Source organism: Microcebus murinus, chromosome 11 (genome assembly GCF_040939455.1).
Source record: "Microcebus murinus isolate Inina chromosome 11, M.murinus_Inina_mat1.0, whole genome shotgun sequence".
Taxonomy (NCBI): Eukaryota; Metazoa; Chordata; class Mammalia; order Primates; family Cheirogaleidae; genus Microcebus; species Microcebus murinus.
Genome location: NC_134114.1, coordinates 98,812,437 through 98,831,785, shown reverse-complemented (window position 1 = coordinate 98,831,785; position 19,349 = coordinate 98,812,437). Strand labels below are relative to the sequence as shown.

The following is a 19,349-nucleotide window of genomic DNA, read 5'->3' as shown; positions in this document are numbered from 1 at the left end:
ATTTTCATCTTGGTAGAAGAGATCATCTCTATCCCAGAAAAGTAAAACATTGTTACATATAATAACAATGAACAACATAAAATGCCTAACTGCATACTAATGAAAAGTAAACTTAAGCAGTCCTTCCTAATTGTATGTAATAAAAATATAATTCGAAATGCCATTAGACTAACCTGTCAGCAGTTACAATGCACATATGACATTTTAGAATTTAGACACTTAAGAACTACTTTTTATGTATACACAGCCATTTCTTCTCAGTAATGAATAAAAATGCAAGGTAAACAGTAACTGAGGCGTAAAACATTTGGAATTAATTTGACTTTTTTGCCTTTTATAAGAGTTTCTCACAAATCTCTGCAGAAATTCTGGTCCATGAACTATGTAAAATTGCTTCTTTAAGTGAGGTTTACAGTAGAAGGATATACTCAAGAGATTGGGCTGTTGTAAGGGGTAGAAACCATATTCCAGACCATTTTATTGAAAAGGAATATAAAATTTTTATTATAATAATATGTAGATATTCTCTGGAGAAAATAAAATACTACTCTCATTCATCCTTACCAATTCCTTGTAAATATTAATAATAAAGAGAATGCCTTCATCTACATTTTAGAAAGCTGCATTATAAAGAGTTGATTCTATTGGTGCATTTATTATATATATAGTATATTATGGTGAAATTTTTATTTATACATATCCAGGAATATCCCTATAAGCATGTGAAGTTACATATGTGATGTAAATTAAAATTTTGTAAAAGTCCCTGCACATAAAAATGTACTTTCTTTAATATCTAGAAAATATGTTAAGATAATGTTGAGTCACTGATGTTAAAAAAAAGAAGTAGTGACTGTCTTGGTTGATTAAAAGGAAAATACTCCAAGAAAGGTGACACATTTAGAACTTTGTTGTCATTTATATTTAGTCTAAAATGTATCATGTCATCTTCCTCCTTAACAGCTACATGAGATGAGGCCACTAAGGAAAGAAGACTGGAGAAAGATGAGAGAGTGATAACTTTATAATATGTAATTTTAAGTGTTCTCAAATAGAAAGTTTTTGAGAATCTGCTTCCAATAGCAGCCTGGATTCCCTGGCACCTGAACAGTTTAGAGACACTGAATATGCAAAATAAAGAAACTGTGTAAAGTAAGGCAAAGGGAAATTTCACAATTTTGTCAATGATAATCCCTGGACACAGTTTATACCTTTATTATATCCTTGCCTTCTCTATATTGCCTGTCCACTATCACTATTTAATGGCTTACAGAATGATCTGCTGGCATGTAATGCCACAAAGCATAGCATGGGACCGTGAGGACATCTGTCCACTGTACAGTAAAGAAAGTGCAGGAATAAGCCCATGACCATGGGCTCCTCTGGGTGTATCTTTTTAGAAAGGAAAAGAATCGTAAATCTAATTAAAATTGTTGATTAACTAAGGTGTTAAGAATAGAATTTAGAATGCATCATCTTATATGGCTGTCTGAAAAACAACTAGTACAAATACTTGTATGGGTGTGTGATTTACTTTCCTTTGGATAAATACCTACAAATGGAATTGTTGAATCTTTTGGTAAGTGTTATATAAAAACGATATAAAAAACAGCAAACTCTTTCCCAAATGGATTGCACAACTATTAATATATTAAAAACTCCCAGATTGTTTTCCAAAGGGGTCACACAATTTTACATTCCCACTAAAAATGTAAAGTTCCAGGTATTCCATATACTAGCAAACTTTTGGTAATGTCAGCCTAGTTAATTTTAACCATTGCAGTGCATGTATACTGTCATCTCACTAATGTTTAAATATGCATTTTCCTAATGACCAATTAGTGACATTGAACATCTTTTTATATGCTTGTTGTGCTTTATATATCTCCTTTCATAAAATGTGCAAATCTTTTGCCTATATTTAAATACATATTTAATTTCATATTATTAAGATATAGGAGCTCATTATATGTTCTGTATACCAATACTTGGTCAAATATATGTATTACAAAGTGCCTTTTTATTTTCTTTCCAGAGTCTTTAGAAGAACAGAAATTCTTTAATTTTGCTGATGGCTAATTGACCAGTATTTCTTTTTTATAAATTACGCTTTTGATGTTCCTTTAAGAAATCTTTGTCTAACTTTAACTATAAATAATTTTCCTATATTTTATTTTAAAAGTTTTATGAGTTAGCTTTTGTATTGTTCTAGTTGTCTATTGCTGCATAACAAAGTATACCACAATTTAGTGGCTTAAAACAACAACCACGTTTATTTGGCTTATGAATTTGCAATTTTAGCTGGGCTTGGAGAACACTGCTTGTCTCTGCTCCTCTCAGTGTCAGCTGGGGCAGCTGGGAGGCTGGGAGCTGACACCACCTGAAGGTGGGTTCACCCACATGTCTAGTGGTTGATATTGTCTATCAGCTGGGGTCTTAGCTGGGTTTTGGGCAGAACACTTATATGTGGCCCGCCCTTGTAGCCTGGGCTTTCCTGCAATATGGTGACTGAGTTCAAACATCTTGAGAGAAAGATCCAGAAAGTAGATGTCATATATTTTATGACCCAGCCTTAAAAGTAATGGCTTCACCTATAGTCTCTTCTAAGACCAGCTAAGGTTGATCATACTCAAGACTGGCCCATATTCAGAAAGGCTTTGCATTTTGAAATGAGGTTTAAAAAAAGAAAAGAAGTTAAATCTGCAGATTATACATTTAGATATATTATCCATTTTTTAGTAACTTTTGAGTATGGTATGAGGTAAGAACTACAATTAATTATTTTTCCAAAAGGTATGTTCAGTTTCAGCATCATTAGTTGAAAGGATTATTATTTTCCTCTTTGAATTACATTAGAATATTTTATAAAAATAAGCATATGTTGGAAGGTCTCTTTTTAAAATTACTCTTCTCTTCTATTGATCTACATAACTATCCTAAAACTAATACTACTCTTTTTTAATAAGTATAATTTTATAAGTCTTGAAATCAAACAGTGTGTCTCCCAACTTTGTCCTTCATTTTCAAAATTGTTTTGTCTATTCTAGTTCTTTTATATTTCCACATAAATGTTAGAATCATACTGTCAATTTACATTTTTAAAATTCTACTGGAATTTTGATCAGATTTGCATAAAATCAATTTTGAAGATCAATTTGAAGAGAACTAACATTTTAACAATGTTGAGCCTTCCGATTCATGGGCATGGTATATTGCAATATATATTTAGGTATTTCTCTTAGAATTTTTTGGTATATAATTTTGGTATACAGTTCTTACACATATGCTGTTGTATTTATCCATAAGTATGTTATATTTTATATGCTTAAGTGGTAATTTTAAAATTTCATTTTCCATTTGTCCATTACTAACATATAAAAATATACTGTTTGGATTTTTGGAATTTCAGCTTTATATTGTGCCACTCTGCTAAATGTGTTTAACAGTTTTAGTAGCTTTTTTGTAGATTCCTTTGGGTTAGCTATGTCATCATCCTTTCCAAGTTGTATGTCTTTTCCTTTTCTTTAGCCTGCTTTATTACAGGCCATGGTGCAATGTTTAATAAAAGTCTTGAGAGCAAACCTACATGCCACTTTCTGATCTTAAGGAAAAACATTCAGTCTTTGATTAAGTATGATGCTAGTTTTAAGTTTTTCATAGACACCTTTTTATTTTTTTAGGCTGAGAAAGTTCCTTTATATCCTTAATTTGCTGAAAATTGTTAAATAAATGGGTGTTGAATTTTGTCAATTCCAAGTAGTATTGATTGATATGGTCATATGACTTTCTCCTCAATGCTCATAATATAGTGAATTTATTGATTGATTTTCAAAGGCTAATGAACCTTAGATTCTTGAAATAAGACCCCACATGATCATGATGTATTGTCCTCTTGTTATGTTACCAGGTATGATTTTATTTTATTAATAATATTTACATCAAAGCTTAGAAGGGTATTTGCCTGAAGTTTTCTGTACTTTCAATATCTAGTTTTGGACCCAGAGTGATGCTGAACTCATAAAATGAGTTAGGGAGTGTTCCTGATTCCTCCATTTCCTAAAACAGTATATGTACAGTTGGTACAATTTCTTCCTAAATATATGGTAGTATTGATCAGTGAAGCCCTGAAGTTTATGTGGGGGGAGAACTTTTGAATTATGAATTCAATTTTTTACATAGATATAGATTTATAAATGTTTCATAAATGACAATGTCAAGATCCACCTGGTTGAAGTTTTCTATATACCATGTTTCCCCAAAAATAAGACAGAGTCTTATATTTATTTTTCCTCAAGAAGACACCCTACGGCTTATTTTCAGGGGATGTGTTATTTTTTTAAGTATGGTGCAACAATCTACATTGATTCAAATATAGTTAAGTCGTCTTCTTCTGGAACATCATCATAACTCTCCAAACCCCAAATTCCATCCTGAATGTCTTTCGACTCTATTTCCTTTAGAACCATTGGCCCCAATCTCTCCTGTCGAGCCATAGAGCTCTCATGGGGCGGATGAGAAGGGCTGCTCCTCGTCTTTACTGCTCTGCCACAAAAGGCACAGGTTGTGCAGATGCGCTGTGTAGCCATGCCCGTCACTAGGTCTTATTTTCAGGTTAGGGCTTATATCGCGCACATGCTTAGAAATCCTGCTAGGGCTTATTTTATGGGTAGGTCTTATTTTTGAAGAAACACAGTACTAATATTCTGCCTACTTCTTCAAGCAATTACTGAGAAAGAGGTAAGAAAATCGGCAACTGAAATTGTATATTTGTCTATTTCTGCTTGCAGTTCTATCAGTTTTTCCTTCATGTTATTAGGTACATAAATATTTGATACTTTCATATTCTGTTGGTGAATTTTCCCCTTTATCTTTATGAAATGATCCCCTATATAAATATTTTCATGATTTAGGTGGTAGTTGAAACCAAGGTTCAGAATAATATGTGAGGGCAGGAGAGGGGGATATAGAATGAGAAAAGACAAACAAAGGTTAACTACAGAGCCCTGGGGACCACCAGCATTTAAAGAGTTGGAAAAGAAAAGGAACCCATGACAGAGACTAAGATGTAGCCACGAGAAAACTTGAAGCAGTGCTACAGAAACAAAATAGAGAATTTTAAGAGCATATTTAATAGTATCATGTGTCTCAGTCACTATTTAAGTTGATGTCTGAAAATTGACAATAGAAGGTAGTATTGGGGAGTGTCTACAACCCTAGCAAGAACATTGAAGTAATGAGTTAGACTTATATTGGATATGAAAGGAAGGAAAGAGAGGTCAATACATTGAAAATGCATTGAGAAGACGGTTATAAGATGAGAAAGATTTGATCATGTTAATATACTGAGATGAAAAGAGAATTTTAAGGTATAGGAGAGAGACAGGATTATGATCTCAGTGAAAAAGAATAAATCTTGTACTTACAAGTTGATTAGAACAAGAAATATAAAGCCAGCTATAGATTGACCTAATTCTTAAAAACATTTTATTACTCTTAATAAACATCAATTAGGATCATTGCTACATATCTTATGACATTAATTTTATTTCCTCCCTAATTTTTGTTACAGAAAAATACTAACTACTTTTGACACATCTGGCTTATCACAGGGGCAGTCACGATTTAACAATTATTTTCCTTTGGTTTCATCAGTTTCCTCTTTGTGCATTGTTATGCCTCACCCCACAAGAATGTCATGTTTTCTCGTTATGTTAGTGTATACAAGAGGAAGAAAATATGTTTTCTGAGTAACATTCCAAACATAAAGTACATATTTTCAATCACTTATAATTTGGAACACAGCAGTTCTTTCTGGTTTCTAAGGTGACATAAACTAAATCTAAAATTTGAAGAACACCATAATTGCAACAATTTATGGAATGTTATTGGTAAAAATATAAGTAACCACAAACCATACATTTTTCTTATGCACAGATCAACATGTAGTTTTCATATACATTACATATTCTTAAAAGGTCTAATGACGTATCCAATTATTCAGAGCAGTGGAGTCATTCTTCACTACTTACTAAAATACTGCTCTCTCAAGGTTCTTAACCATTTTCAGTCACAGATAAGCTTGAAAACCTTATGGAACTTATTTCTAGAAGAAATATATAAACCTGTGTCTATATGCACATATAATTTTTCATACCCTTTTAGAGATTTTTAAAAAACACCTGATTTAAAGGAATATAAGCTTTTTGGACATTGGGGTTAATATCAAAGGAAAAATAAAAAGCATAAAAGCAGCATAAAACCATGATTTAAAAACATGAGTTCTGGAGTCAGAGTTGAGTATTTAAGTCTTGACCCAGCATTTTGTAGCTGAGTGTTCTTGGCCACGTTACTTAATAACTCGTACCTTAGTATACTCATATGTAAAATGGGGCTGGAGTAAGGACTAAACTGGAAAAACAGTAAAGCACATGATGAGTACTTTACTTTTTATATAATATAGCATACAATGATCAATGTTTATTTTAAATATCAGGGAAACAACTTCTATTGAATGGTTCTCAAAGACATGAAAATTTTTCATTTAGATTTTGCTGTTCATGTTAAAATCTGTAGGGCTTGGATTAAGAATCTCACAGAAGCTGCTGTGCTGCTTAGCCTTGGTTTCCCCACCTGTGAAATGGGGCTGAGAATTCCCACATAAGATGTTTATGAAGATTGCAACGTTTGGGGCTCTAACTCAAGGGGTGGGGCATGAGCAAGATACGTAACCTTAACACTTGTACCCCCATAATACGCTAAAATAAAAAAAAATCATTAAAAATGAAAGATAATGTATAGCACTGCCTGGCACCTAATAACTGTTTAATAGTCACTACTTGTATTAAAGCAGGTAAATATACAATAAATAATTCAATCCCTAAAAAAAAAAAAAAAATGAAAGAAAAACCATGTGTTGGATATACCCACTCAGGTAGAGCCCATCTCTGGTGCGGGTGACCTTCTAAGTGTTTCTCAAACAGTTACCAAATGACAGGACACCATGTATCAGCGGGCACAATTCTCTTTAGTATTTGAAATATCCCATAAAGTGACACATTTTATAAGGTTGTTCTCAATATTAGTCAATCAAATAATAGCTAGACTAAAAAGATGTTTAACATTGCCAGAAGAAATATATACATATATTTCACACACAAGAATAATTGTGATGATTTTCTCAAATGACTCAAGTCATCATATGTTTCATTCATCAAAGGTAATGTTCTTGGCATATAATAATACACATAATAATTCTAGAATTTAAAATGCATTATAAGGATGCAAGGATAATATTGGCACTGAAGACAGTTCCTTTGGCTGATATTGACATATTTGCCTCTTAAAACAGTGCTCTCCCCAAAAGCCCTGCAGCCTCAGGCACAGCCTCACTAAGAAGAGTGAGGCTTTAATTTGAATTTCCTTGTCTCCTCTCTTATTTCAACCAACAAGCAGCCTCCTAAGGCTGTATGCTGACCTCAGAACATAAGTCTAGACAGAACACTAAAAACTGCCTTTAAAATGTGCCATGAGCAGTATCCAAAATATCATCCCTTGAATGGGTTGGACAAGTTACTATGCCAAAATCCTTCTATGTGTGGTTGCACCCAAAGCAGGTGCCTCTATGGAAAATATAATCCAAGACCATTTCTGTCTTTTTACTTTAAGCAAAGCCAGTTTTTAATTTAAAAAATGCATGCCTCTGAGATGTTTTCCTGACATAATAACCCAAGTAACTTCTGACTGAGGGTAAAGGAAGGTATGTTTCCTGGAGAAGCTTTATCATTGAGTAAGAGCTTTTAAAGTGTTTTGGGAAAGCTCTCTTCTTCGGAAACGGAATTTTGTTCAGGATATTGAGATTTTCAGGGCATTTTGCCTCCATGCCAATTTTATTATACCACTATATTTTATTTAAATTACAGACTTTTTTTTTGTCTCTTTCTCTGTGAGAGACTGGCACCAGATCACCTCCTGAGTAGAGCAGACCTTCCAAAGGACGCCCTGCCAACAACGATGGACAGCTGGAGACGATCAAGTGTGTAGAAGGCACCTGAGATGCTTAGGAAACTCTGCAGTTGCACGCTGCACACCAGGGCAGAGCCCAGCGACTGCAGTCACGAGCTCTGCACGAAAGGTGTGCGTGGGGTGTGTGTGCACACTTTCAATGCATGGTGCTTTTTTCCTGCTTATGAATCTCTAGACATCATCTTTTAAAATGTCTTGTTTATAGAGTCAACAATTTCTGTCTAATGAGATGGACTAAAAGGACCTTTTAAATCACTCACAGACTTACAAGGAAAATGACAACGTGTCCCAAATAAAAAATTGAGCAGCAATTATTTCTAAAATCTTTTAAATGTTCTCCAATAACTTTTGCCAAACATACTGACTGAGCTTTTCTTCCCCTTAGGAGCTCTATACTCCTTTGAAATAAACAGTGTATCACTGATGGCTTTCTGAAGTCTCAAAGTGTTAAGCTTACGTCTGAAAAATTCTGAATTGTTTAGAAAAATATTAAGACCCTATCTCCTTAATTTAAACAAGTGACATCATACATTTATGAAGCACTCAACCACCATAGGTAACTTTGGGAATACTGAGAACACATGATTCAAGAGATGAAGCAAAATCCTACTTTCCCAGGAAACCTATGTTTCACAAGGGAAGACAACTAACCTTTCTGAAAGCCTTGGTTATTACAACTTGATAGGTGATTCTTTTATTCAACCTTGACCTAAATCACAGGACTATAGTGAAGGATGACTTTAAAAATAAAAATCAAATATTAAAAATGTACACTACTAAAGATTTGAAGACAAACATATTTATGAAATTTTATAAGAAAAGGAGAGTTCATATGGATTTGGTATACCAAAAAATTTTTTTGTAAAGAAACAAGAATGTGAATTGATACTGCACTTTATGGAAGCCATCCTTCTTAAATGAGACTTTGAATTGGGGACAAAGACCCCGACACTAAAGGACCCACTATAGTGTAGCTGATTTAAAGCAACAGGGTTTCAAACGGTCACAATATGTTATTTTCGGTAAGTACACTTTTGGAATGTTTCAGTTTGGATTAAGCATCCTGAAACATGGATTTAATTAAAGGAGCCTTTCACATAATTATGGGACTGATTTTCAAAGGCATGCTAGATGATTCAGATTCCTAGCAACATTCTGGGCTGCATCATTTAAAGCCTGGTCTGGAAGGGCTGTCTCCTGAGAATTTACCATTTTCCAAGAACGAAAGAAATTTCCTGGCTAAACATCTAGAAGTAAAAAATTGAGATCTGGAGCATCTTTATCTTAAATACTGTCAACTTTGAGTGACATTTAGGGGCCTCTTAGGAAGGTCTATTTATAAGCATAAGACAAGATATTATTGTCCAAACCCAGCTAAGAATTCTGGGGCCCCTCCCAAAATTCTGATTAGTGAAGAGACCCCTATGGACACCCAAGACACCACCACTTCTCTGCTCAAGGATAAATAAAAACAGCAATCTTCAAAATGGAAATTTATACACCCACAGGAAAAGGCAAAGCATGTCATTCAGGTGTGGAAAGAAAATATTACTATCTATATTTACTTATTAACTCATTTTTAAAAACTTTTATGTGTACATTTAGAATGTAATGTGTTAGAATAGTAGGATATACTGTACAATGGATAAATAGGTTTACAGGCATTCATACTTACGACTGTGCTCCCAAGCCTCCCCATATAGATAATTTATAATTAAGTACTTTAATAATTCAAGAACTAGTTCCTTCTGTGCATGTGAACAGACTTGCATGGCGTAAGCGATTCCTTTCCCGCGGCATCTCTGCGCTGGGGCTGGTCTCCCAGACAGATGGAGAAGCAGCCGACGGAAACGCGAGGGCGCGAGGCCTCGGAAGACCCAGAGCCAAGGGAGTTCACGCAAAAGAACGAGCTGCAGAATTTCATCTCACTGAAGCTGGATTGGCCAAGTTCAAGTGGCAAGGCCCTGACATTGAGCGGTCTACCCAGGTTCACCGTGCCGTGAGGACATGGGCGCTCCAAGGCCATTTGTGCCGAAAAGAAGGAACGGACTATGCCGGCAACCCTAGACACCCGTTTTTTTTTTGGGGGGGGGGGTATGTCATATGTGTCTTGTATCAGTTTTAGGTATGTCCCTGCTATGCCTATTTTCTTAAGTGTTCGTATCATGAAAGGGTGTTGAATTTTGTCAAAAGCTTTTTCTGCATCTATTGAGAGAATCATGTGGTCTTTGTTTTTGCTTCTGTTTATGTGGTGAATTGCATTTATAGATTTACGTATGTTGAACCATCCCTGCATCCCTAGGATGAAGCCCACTTGGTCGTGATGGATTATTTTTTTGATAAGCATCTGGATTCGGTTAGCTAAGATTTTGTTGAAAATTTTTGCATCTATATTCATTAGGGATATTGGTCTGTAGTGTTCTTTTTTTGTTGCATCCTTTCCTGGTTTTGGTATCAGAGTAATATTCGCTTCATAAAAGGTGTCGGGGAGGTTTCCGTTCTTCTCGATGTTGTGGAATAGTTTCTGCAAGATAGGTACTAGTTCTTCTTTGTAAGTGTGGTAAAATTCGGGTGTGAAGCCATCAGGACCGGGACTTTTCTTTTTAGGGAGATTTTTAATTGCTGTTTCTATTTCAGCTCTTGAGATTGGTCTGTTCAGGGAATCTATTTCTTCCTGGTTGGGCCTAGGGAGGCTGTGTGTTTCTAGAAATTTGTCCATTTCCTCCAGATTTTCCAGTTTGTGTGCATAAAGATTTTTGTAGTACTCATAAATTGTATCTTGTATCTCTTTGGGATCAGTTGTGACATCTCCTTTTTTGTTCCTGATGGAGCTTATTAGAGATTTCTCTTTTCTGCTTTTCGCTAGCTTAGCCAGTGGTGTGTCAATTTTGTTTATTTTTTCAAAGAACCAACTTTTTGTTTTATTAATCTCCTGAATAGCTTCCCTGTTTTCAATTTCGTTTAGTTCTGATTTGAACTTGTTTATTTCACTTCTTCTGCTGGGTTTGGGGCTAGTCTGTTCTTTTTCCAGCTCCTTGAGTCGTTTCGTTAGATTGTCTATTTGTGATCTTTTTGACTTTTGGTTATAGGCATTTACGGAGATCAACTTTCCTCTCAGAACTGCTTTAGTTGTGTCCCAGAGGAGTTGATAACTTGCCTAGAAACCCTTTTCAAGAAACCGCCTTCAGCAGCGAGGTCCCGGCTGCCCCGACAGAATCTAACGCAGAGGCGCCACTCCACCGCCTCCGGCGCCGCCGCCTGCCCTCACCTCGCAGGGCCGGGACACAAGGCGTCGCGGCCACGCCAGGCGAGTGTTGGCCTTTGATATTCCTTCCGGAAATGTCTCCTGTCTCAACTTTTTATACGAGTTTGTTCTGTTTGAATGAAAAGAAAGAGCACAGTCGTCCCTGTGACTTACTGCGGCTCGGGAGCGCCGCAGTCCTCGCCGTCGCGTGGCTCCACGCCGCACGGGAGCCGCTCTGGCGCGCCGCCGTCACCACGAGCCTGCGCTGTCTCCGTACCCAGCCGCACACAGCCCCAGAGGCGCGCGGGGCGGGACTCGCCGGCGTCCGGCCGCGGGGCCCGTGTGCGGACGGTCAGCAGTGTGGGTTCCCCGGTGCCCTGCTCTGAGGGGGGCGCGTCCGGCCGCGGGGGCCCGTGTGCGGACGGTCAGCAGTGTGGGTTCCCCGGTGCCCTGCTCTGAGGGGGGCGCGTCCGGCCGCGGGGGCCCGTGTGCGGACGGTCAGCAGTGTGGGTTCCCCGGTACCCCGCTCTGAGGGGCCGCGTCCGGCCGCCGGGGCCCGTGTGCGGATGGTCAGCAGGGTGGGTTCCCCGGTGCCCTGCTCTGAGGGGGGCGCGTCCGGCCGCCGGGGCCCAAGTGCGGACAGTCAACAGGGTGGGTTCCGCGGTGCCCCGCTCTGACGGGCCGCGTCAGGCCGCCTCTCCGCCGCCGTGGGGTTCCGCTGTTCCACGCTGTTCAAGGCACGCAACGGATCCTCACGAAGCGGCTGGGAAATTTGGGGAAGAATGAGTGAACATGGAGACACAGAGATATGTCCATGGAATTTATGTTCTGACAGGAGAAAGAAAATAAACAAGCAAGAAAATGAGGAGAAGGTAAATACAGCTAGGCAACATCACGTGTCCCTGACGGGAAAAGAAGACGTTACTTAGGTGATATTCCTGCCAAAAATGTTTGAGTGGACTCTAATCATGAGGAAATAATGAAGTACATTGGAATTAAAAGACATTCTACAAAGTTTTAATAACATGAAAGACAAAAGAAGTCCAGGGAACTGTGCTAGGTCAAAGGTAACCACAGGGACATAATAGAATTCAATGTCTGATCCTTGATAGGATCTTGGATTGGAAATTAAAAAGCTATAAATAATGTTACTGGAACGACGGAGTCATTTAAATATTAGATAATAGAATTGAATCAACATAATTTTTCCTGATGCGGTAATTTTATTGTGATACTTTAAAAGAATGATCTCGTTCTTGGGAAATACGCACTTAAGCAGATAAAACCATGTGAATGGTTAGGGTGTCCATTACCTGTTCACACTGCTTTTCCATCATAAGCTTGAACATTTATAAGCGAAACTTACAGAACAGTAAACAAAAGCTGCGCGCGCTCGGCAGCGTGAGGGGCAAAGAGCAAGGAGGTAGCGCGGTGTGTTGTCCCCTGTCGGTGACGAGCCTTCGCAGTCCGCTGGCACTGGCGGGGCCGGCGGGCGCGGGGAGGAGCAGCCCGCGGCTGTCCGTCTGGCGGCAGGGTTCGAGCGGCGCCCGCGTACTTGAAAAACGGAAAAGATCAAGTGAGACAGAAGCAGAGTGAACAGGAGAGACAAGGGAAGGCCGTGAGGGCAGGTAAGCGGCTTGGAGTAAGAGCGTTGTTGAGCCTTATAGGACATGATGCGAACATTGGAATTGTCCTCTAAACAAGAAGGAAAATCATTGGAGGTTTTTGAACCAAAATATCATGTGGTGTATGTTGATCTTACTATAAATAAAATTATTTTCTTAATTTTATTTTAGGGTTATTCATTGCTAGTATATAGAAATACAATTGATTTTGGGGTATTGATCTTGTATCCTGCAAGCTCATTTCCTTTAAAACACTGAATAATATTTCATTGCATGGATATATTACAGTTAATCCATTCAACTACTGAAGGACATCTTAGTTGCTTCCAAGTTTGGGCAATTATGAATAAAGCTGCTACAAAACTTTATGTATAGGTTTGTGGTATGGACATAGTTTTCAACTCATTTGGGTAAATATCAAAGAGCATCATTGCAGGATTGCATGGTAAGAGTATATTTAATTTACTTTCAGATTGTCTTCCCAAGTGGCTGTACCATTTTGCATTCTACCAGCAAGGAGTGACAGTTCCTGTTGCTCTGCACTCTCGCAGCATTTGGCTTTACATTACATCACTCACCGGGTTTTACCCGCTTCAGCATGCGGGGTTGTCAGTGTTTTCAATTTCAGCTCTTCTAATAGGTGTGTAATAGAAATTACTTTTTTTCCTTTCTTTTTTATTTTTTATTTCAGCATATTATGGGGGTACAAATGTTTAGGTTACATAAATAGAAATTACATTTTATTCTCTATAAACACACACACATGAATTTAAAGTTGGGGATGGCGTATCAAGTCATCGCTTTTTGTACTTAATGTGAAATTTTTTCGATAGAGGAATTTATGCTAAGCTTGAATCCCACCACATTGCACAAGACAGGAGCACTGTGAGATGCTCCATTTTCATGAATATAAGTGACAGTTTATGCCAGAGTTGCAGGTCTGCGCAACATTCTCATCTGATGAGAGCAGAAAACACAAACAACATATGTGGTCTGAATACAGTGCCATTGTGCACGTGCTCTTTACACAGGTTCCTTATACTTTTAAGATTCTAAGAAAAGATCTTATAAATGTATGATATCTTCAATAAAGATTTTCAAGATTTTCTTACAAAACTACAAAAGGCATTTTTATTGAATTTTAAATATTATTGAATTTTAAAGATTATTTATACCAAATCTGTCACTTTCCACCAAGTGCAGCTGAAGCTCAGAAAGGTTAAGTAATTTGCCCAGCTCGTGTTTTAGATCATTGATGTTAGAACAGCCACAAGAACCCTGCTCCATACCCCTTCCATTATCCCATTGCGCCCCTCGAAACCGGCAGTGGATAGTGTCCTTCAGCTACAGATCCTGCTGCCTGCCTTACCTAGGCAATTGCAGCAAACCTGTAGTCTCCCGTTCTGCCCTGTGAAAGCTCTATCTCCTTTTGAAATGATGAATCTTCTGCCTATAACATTAAAATTGACGACAGTGATGATGATTCTAAAATCATGACTATTCATAGAATATTTTCACAAGCTTAAATTAGTTTCCCTTAAATTTTAAAACCAATAATCTGTATATCTAAATCACTTAAGATCTCCATGTGTGGAACGAGAGTATTTAAGGCAGGTCAGCAAGGAGATTAGCTACTTCTCACAGAGTCAAGTCCCTAAGATAGGGGTCGCCACAGAGGATAAGGAAATTCATAGGCAACAGAGAAAAATAAAAGAATTGACACAGAGAAAGATCAGATATAACACAGCAGGGAGTACCTAGGAGACTGGAGTATCTCTATAACACCAGCAATATGGTTAGATTCATACAGGTTTTTATAATCACAGACATCAATTACCAGTTGTCAGGGTAATATATTTGCATATCAGGGAATGCAGTTGCTAGGGGATATAAGTAGTGGGTTGGGGTCAAAAGTCCTCTCAAGGGGCTTCTAATCTATCTAGGTGAATAAACAGGTACAAAGTCTTTCGGGGGGCTAACTCCTAAGTTTTAAGAGGTAGTTGTCAATTAACAAAGATACAACAAAAGAGGTATAGTGACTCTATATATCTTTGATTAGTTATCGTGGACTTAGAGGCAGACAGACAGGAGAGAGCAGGAAGCCCATCTCTAATAAACAGGTTGTTTATAACCACTGGGGCGCATCTCTGGGCAAAGGGCACTCATTGTCTCCCGCTCCCATCCTGTGGGCCATATTTGCCTTGTCTTTCAAGACACAGGAAAGCTCACAGATTTTGAGATACTGAGAAGCCTTCCTGGAAAACATCCCCACCAGAGATTTGAGAACTCTCCCATGATAGTAGCCTCTTATAAGTGAACCATTGAGTCCACACATTCCTTCAGGGCAAAACCCTACAAACTCCTGTTTCTGTCTTTAATATAGTAATATTGGGTTATACAATAAAATAATGATCTTATGAGCCACATTTCATTAATTCTTCAATAATATTTTTCCAACATCCATGTCCTTCTTTTTCTGTCATCTTCTTAAAAAGCTGTAATCTGCCCTGCACTAGAGTGAGCCCTGGTTTTCTTTCTATGCTTCCTCTGCACTTTGGTAGTCTCTTCCTTCCTAAGAGGACTTTCTTTTAGGTTGATAAAATCTCATATTCTGTTGGTCTCTTGGATATCTACCTTTTATTTTATGTTTCTTTTGGGGACTTGTATACTTCACTTTCTCAGTGCAAATCCTGATTCTAATCTGCTAAGAGATAATGGCTCATAGTAGATTCTTCCCCTAATAATATAAAGAAGTTCTTCCATGCCAGTTAAAAAATAATAAGAAATTATATCAGCAAGAATAGCAGAAGTACTTTGTTTTCTGTTCCTAAATTAAGAAAATGTCAACTGAACAAACATAAGAAACATAATATGATAAAAACATCCATTAATCAAAGATGTAATTAATGTGCTCAAATATGAGGTTGCTGAAATATTAGGACTTATCACTAGAAAAATACACTGAAACTGCCATGAATATCATCTGGGAAAGTTAAAAATGCTAAATAAATAAGGAGCATGCGAGTAACTGTGACTGAGAAGATGCAGATGTTTCATAAAAATAAAACATTGCCTTAATCTTGCTATCAGTGTATTTATATTAATATATATATAAAGTGTACACAGTGGCAGATTATCCCAAGACACTAATGGAAAAGAGGTTATCATTATGAGATACTTATACTAACTAAGTTCTACCTCAATATCTAATTGAAATATTAGACATAATACATGTTCAGCAGATGTAATTATACTATAATCATATCAAGAAGGGGGCAAACATAAAAAGTATGATGTTACTGGAGATAGAGGGTGGTATCTATGAAGATATGGAGGGAAGTTTGATTAGAAATAGAAAATTAACAAGTTCTCTTGGACATTACTGGTTCATATATTTAATTCAATTGTATTTTACTAATTTAGTCTATTTCGACTAGTCACATTATTATTTTCTTTATATAACTCTTACTGAGTTCAATATTTAAACTTTTGAGAAAGTACCATGGCAATTAAAATTTGAAGCTCTAAATAGATAGTGTAAGTTTGTTCCTATGATACACTTCAAAGTATATATCACTTTTCTAAACAATTTAATATACTTGATTATTCAATGCCAGCATTTAATGCTCCATATTTACAGAGCAGTATTGGACAAACAGAACTCATTCTTGGGAATAAAATCTTAAAACAACCTTTTTTGTTCCCCACTGTCTGTTTTATTAGGTAGTGCTAGATTTTCCCTATCTTTGGAAGTAACAGTCTCAATACAGATAGCAAAATGTCCAGAGCCATGTAATAGTTCACATTCTGAATTTATTTTAAAATTAAAGTATCTCCTGTCCCAGAGCATAGCTCATTCCTCTCCTGGGGTCCCCTCATCCTTCAGTCTAGGCTGCCCTCTTAACAGGACCTTTCCCTCTTATCTCTCATCCGCACCTGATTCACAGATAATCTGTGTGCATTCCCTAACCCCAGTCAGACCTGAACATGCAGCCCAGCCAGGGAGCCACCCTGATCCTGCTAATGTCTAACATGCAGCTTGCCATTCGCATCCTAGAGATTTCACACATGAGAGTGAGACCACACTCCTGCACTCTTGGAGTGAGCTCATGAAAACTTCCTTTTGGCAGTGAGACTGAGAGATGATGCAGCCCTATCCTACACTTCTGAGGGGAGGGATGGCTGTTTACAGCACCCAGCACTCTGGTAAGTAATTCTCATTGCATCCTCTCATGAAAGACTCTTTCCCGAGCTTGTTATTAAATTGGCACCTTCCCTCCAACAAATCTGTCTAAAGAAATTCTCCCCAGATCCCCTCTGAATCCTACACATACTGATTCTTTTATTCTGTAGATGTGGATGAAGGGTCAAGGAGCCCTATGTAGTTTCTGCTCTCTCCTTTAAGTTTTTACACTTTTACTAACACTTCACTTTGCAATGGCATATTCATCGTTCTAAGCACCTCAGTTTAAACTGCCAACTCTTTTGTTGGTAGTTTGCCAATTACCAATAATTCCACACACCAGTATTAAATAGTAAAAACCTAAGTAATGATGGTGAAAATAGTTCAAGAAATGTATACAATTCTTAAAATGGACTTACCTGTCACCTGAGTCATTTTATGCTTACAAATTGAAAGGCCTAAATTTCATGTAGCCACTGGATGATTGCATAGCCATTTTGGTATCAAAACTAGATCCAACAGAATTTTGGGAAAACGTATCCAAGTCTTTAATAAATACGTGCAAAACGACCTGCTGAACAGTCTCCATCTGGGCCCCTTTGCCCCTTGCACGTGCCAGGATGAAATCAGCAGGAGTCTGTCACATTTGTATCCAAATGACCAGCATATTCAGATAATCAGTCTGTCCATGGCAGTCTGGGATTACAGCACAAATTATTATTCTTTTTTTCCTTTTATTTCATCATATTATAGGAGTACAAATATAGTTAGGGTTGCATATACTGCCCTTGCTACACCCCCCACCCCACCACCCAGCCAAGTCAGAGCTTCAAGCGTGTCCAACCCCCAGGTGGTGCGCACCGCACCCATTACGTAAGTACACACCCTTCCCCTCCCCCCCTCCCACCTGCCCACCTCCCAGTAAACGTTTTTGTTGGTTGTTTTTCTCTTTTGACATTTTTGGTTACATTGTATACCTTTGCCTCTAAGTAGGGTTAGAGGTATGCCCTTCCCACCCACAATGCTCACCACATTCCTAAAATGTAGCTTCCCCACCCCCCCACCGAGTCGCTGGTGAAAATTACCACCCTTTGAGCACCATAATTTTAATCAGTCAGTACCAAATTGCTGGCGAGTAGATGTGGAGCCCATTTTCCATATCTTGTGTCGCCTCACTTTGGATAATGGTTTTAAGCTTAATCCAGGATAGCAAAAACGGTGCTAGCTCACTGTCATTCCTTAGGATTGAGTAGTATTCCATTGTGAGCATATACCACATTTTAATTATCCACTCATGAATTAACAGACACTTGGGTTGTTTCCGTGACTGTGCAATAGTGAATTGTGCTGCTATAAACATTCGGGTGCAGATGTCTTTATAATAGAATGTCTTATGCTCTTTTGAGTAGATACCCAACAATGCTATTGCTGGGTTGAATAGTATTTCTGTTTCTAACTGAGGTATCTCCAAATTCTTTTCCACAAAGGTTGCACTAATTTGCAGTCCCACCAGCAGTGTAAGAGTGTTCCTGTCTCTCCACATCCTCACCAGCATTTGTTGTTTTGGGATTTCTTAATATAGGCCAATCTCACTGGGGTTAGGTGGTATCTCATTGTGGTTTTGATTTGCATTTCTCTGATGATTAAAGATGTTGAGCATTTTTTATATGTTTGCAGGCCATTATTCTGTCTTCTTTGGAAAAGTTTCTGTCCATTTCCATTGCCCATTTCTTTTTTTTTATTTCTTTCTTTTTATTTCAGCATATTATGAGGGTACAAATGTTAAGGTTACATATATTGCCCATGCTCCCCTCCACCCTCAAGTCAGAATTTCAAGCATGACCATCCCCCAAACGTTCCACATCTCACTCATTATGTTTGTATGTATCCATCCCCTCCTCCCCCCTCCCACCTGCCAGACACCTGATAAATGTTTTTACTATATGTCCATGTAGGTGTTTATCCATTAACATCAATTTGTTGGTGAGTACATGTAGTACTTGTTTTTCCATTCTTGAGATACTTCACTTAGTAGAATGGGTTCCAGCTCTATCCAGGAAAATGCAAGAGGTGCTATATCACCATTGTTCCCTAAAGCTGAAGAGTACTCCATGGTATACATATACCACATTTTATTAATCTACTCATGAATTGGTGGGCACTTGGGTTGTTTCCACGACTTTGCAATTGTGAATTATGCTGCTATAAACATTCGAGTACAAGTGTCTTTTTCATAAAGTGACTTTTATTCTTTTGGGTAGATGCCCAATAGTGG

General features: G+C 37.7%; 1 long non-coding RNA gene across 1 annotated transcript in view; it reads left to right on the top strand.

Annotated features, from left to right (window-relative positions):
- Nucleotides 1-18,710, top strand: part of LOC105857759 (uncharacterized) — a 30,125-nt gene extending 11,415 nt beyond the window's left edge. The window contains exons 3-5 of the long non-coding RNA XR_012921655.1: nucleotides 17,022-17,097; nucleotides 17,828-17,947; nucleotides 18,562-18,710. This is a non-coding gene — a long non-coding RNA (uncharacterized LOC105857759). The remainder of the gene's footprint in view (nucleotides 1-17,021; nucleotides 17,098-17,827; nucleotides 17,948-18,561) is intronic.
- Nucleotides 18,711-19,349: the final 639 nt, after the last annotated feature.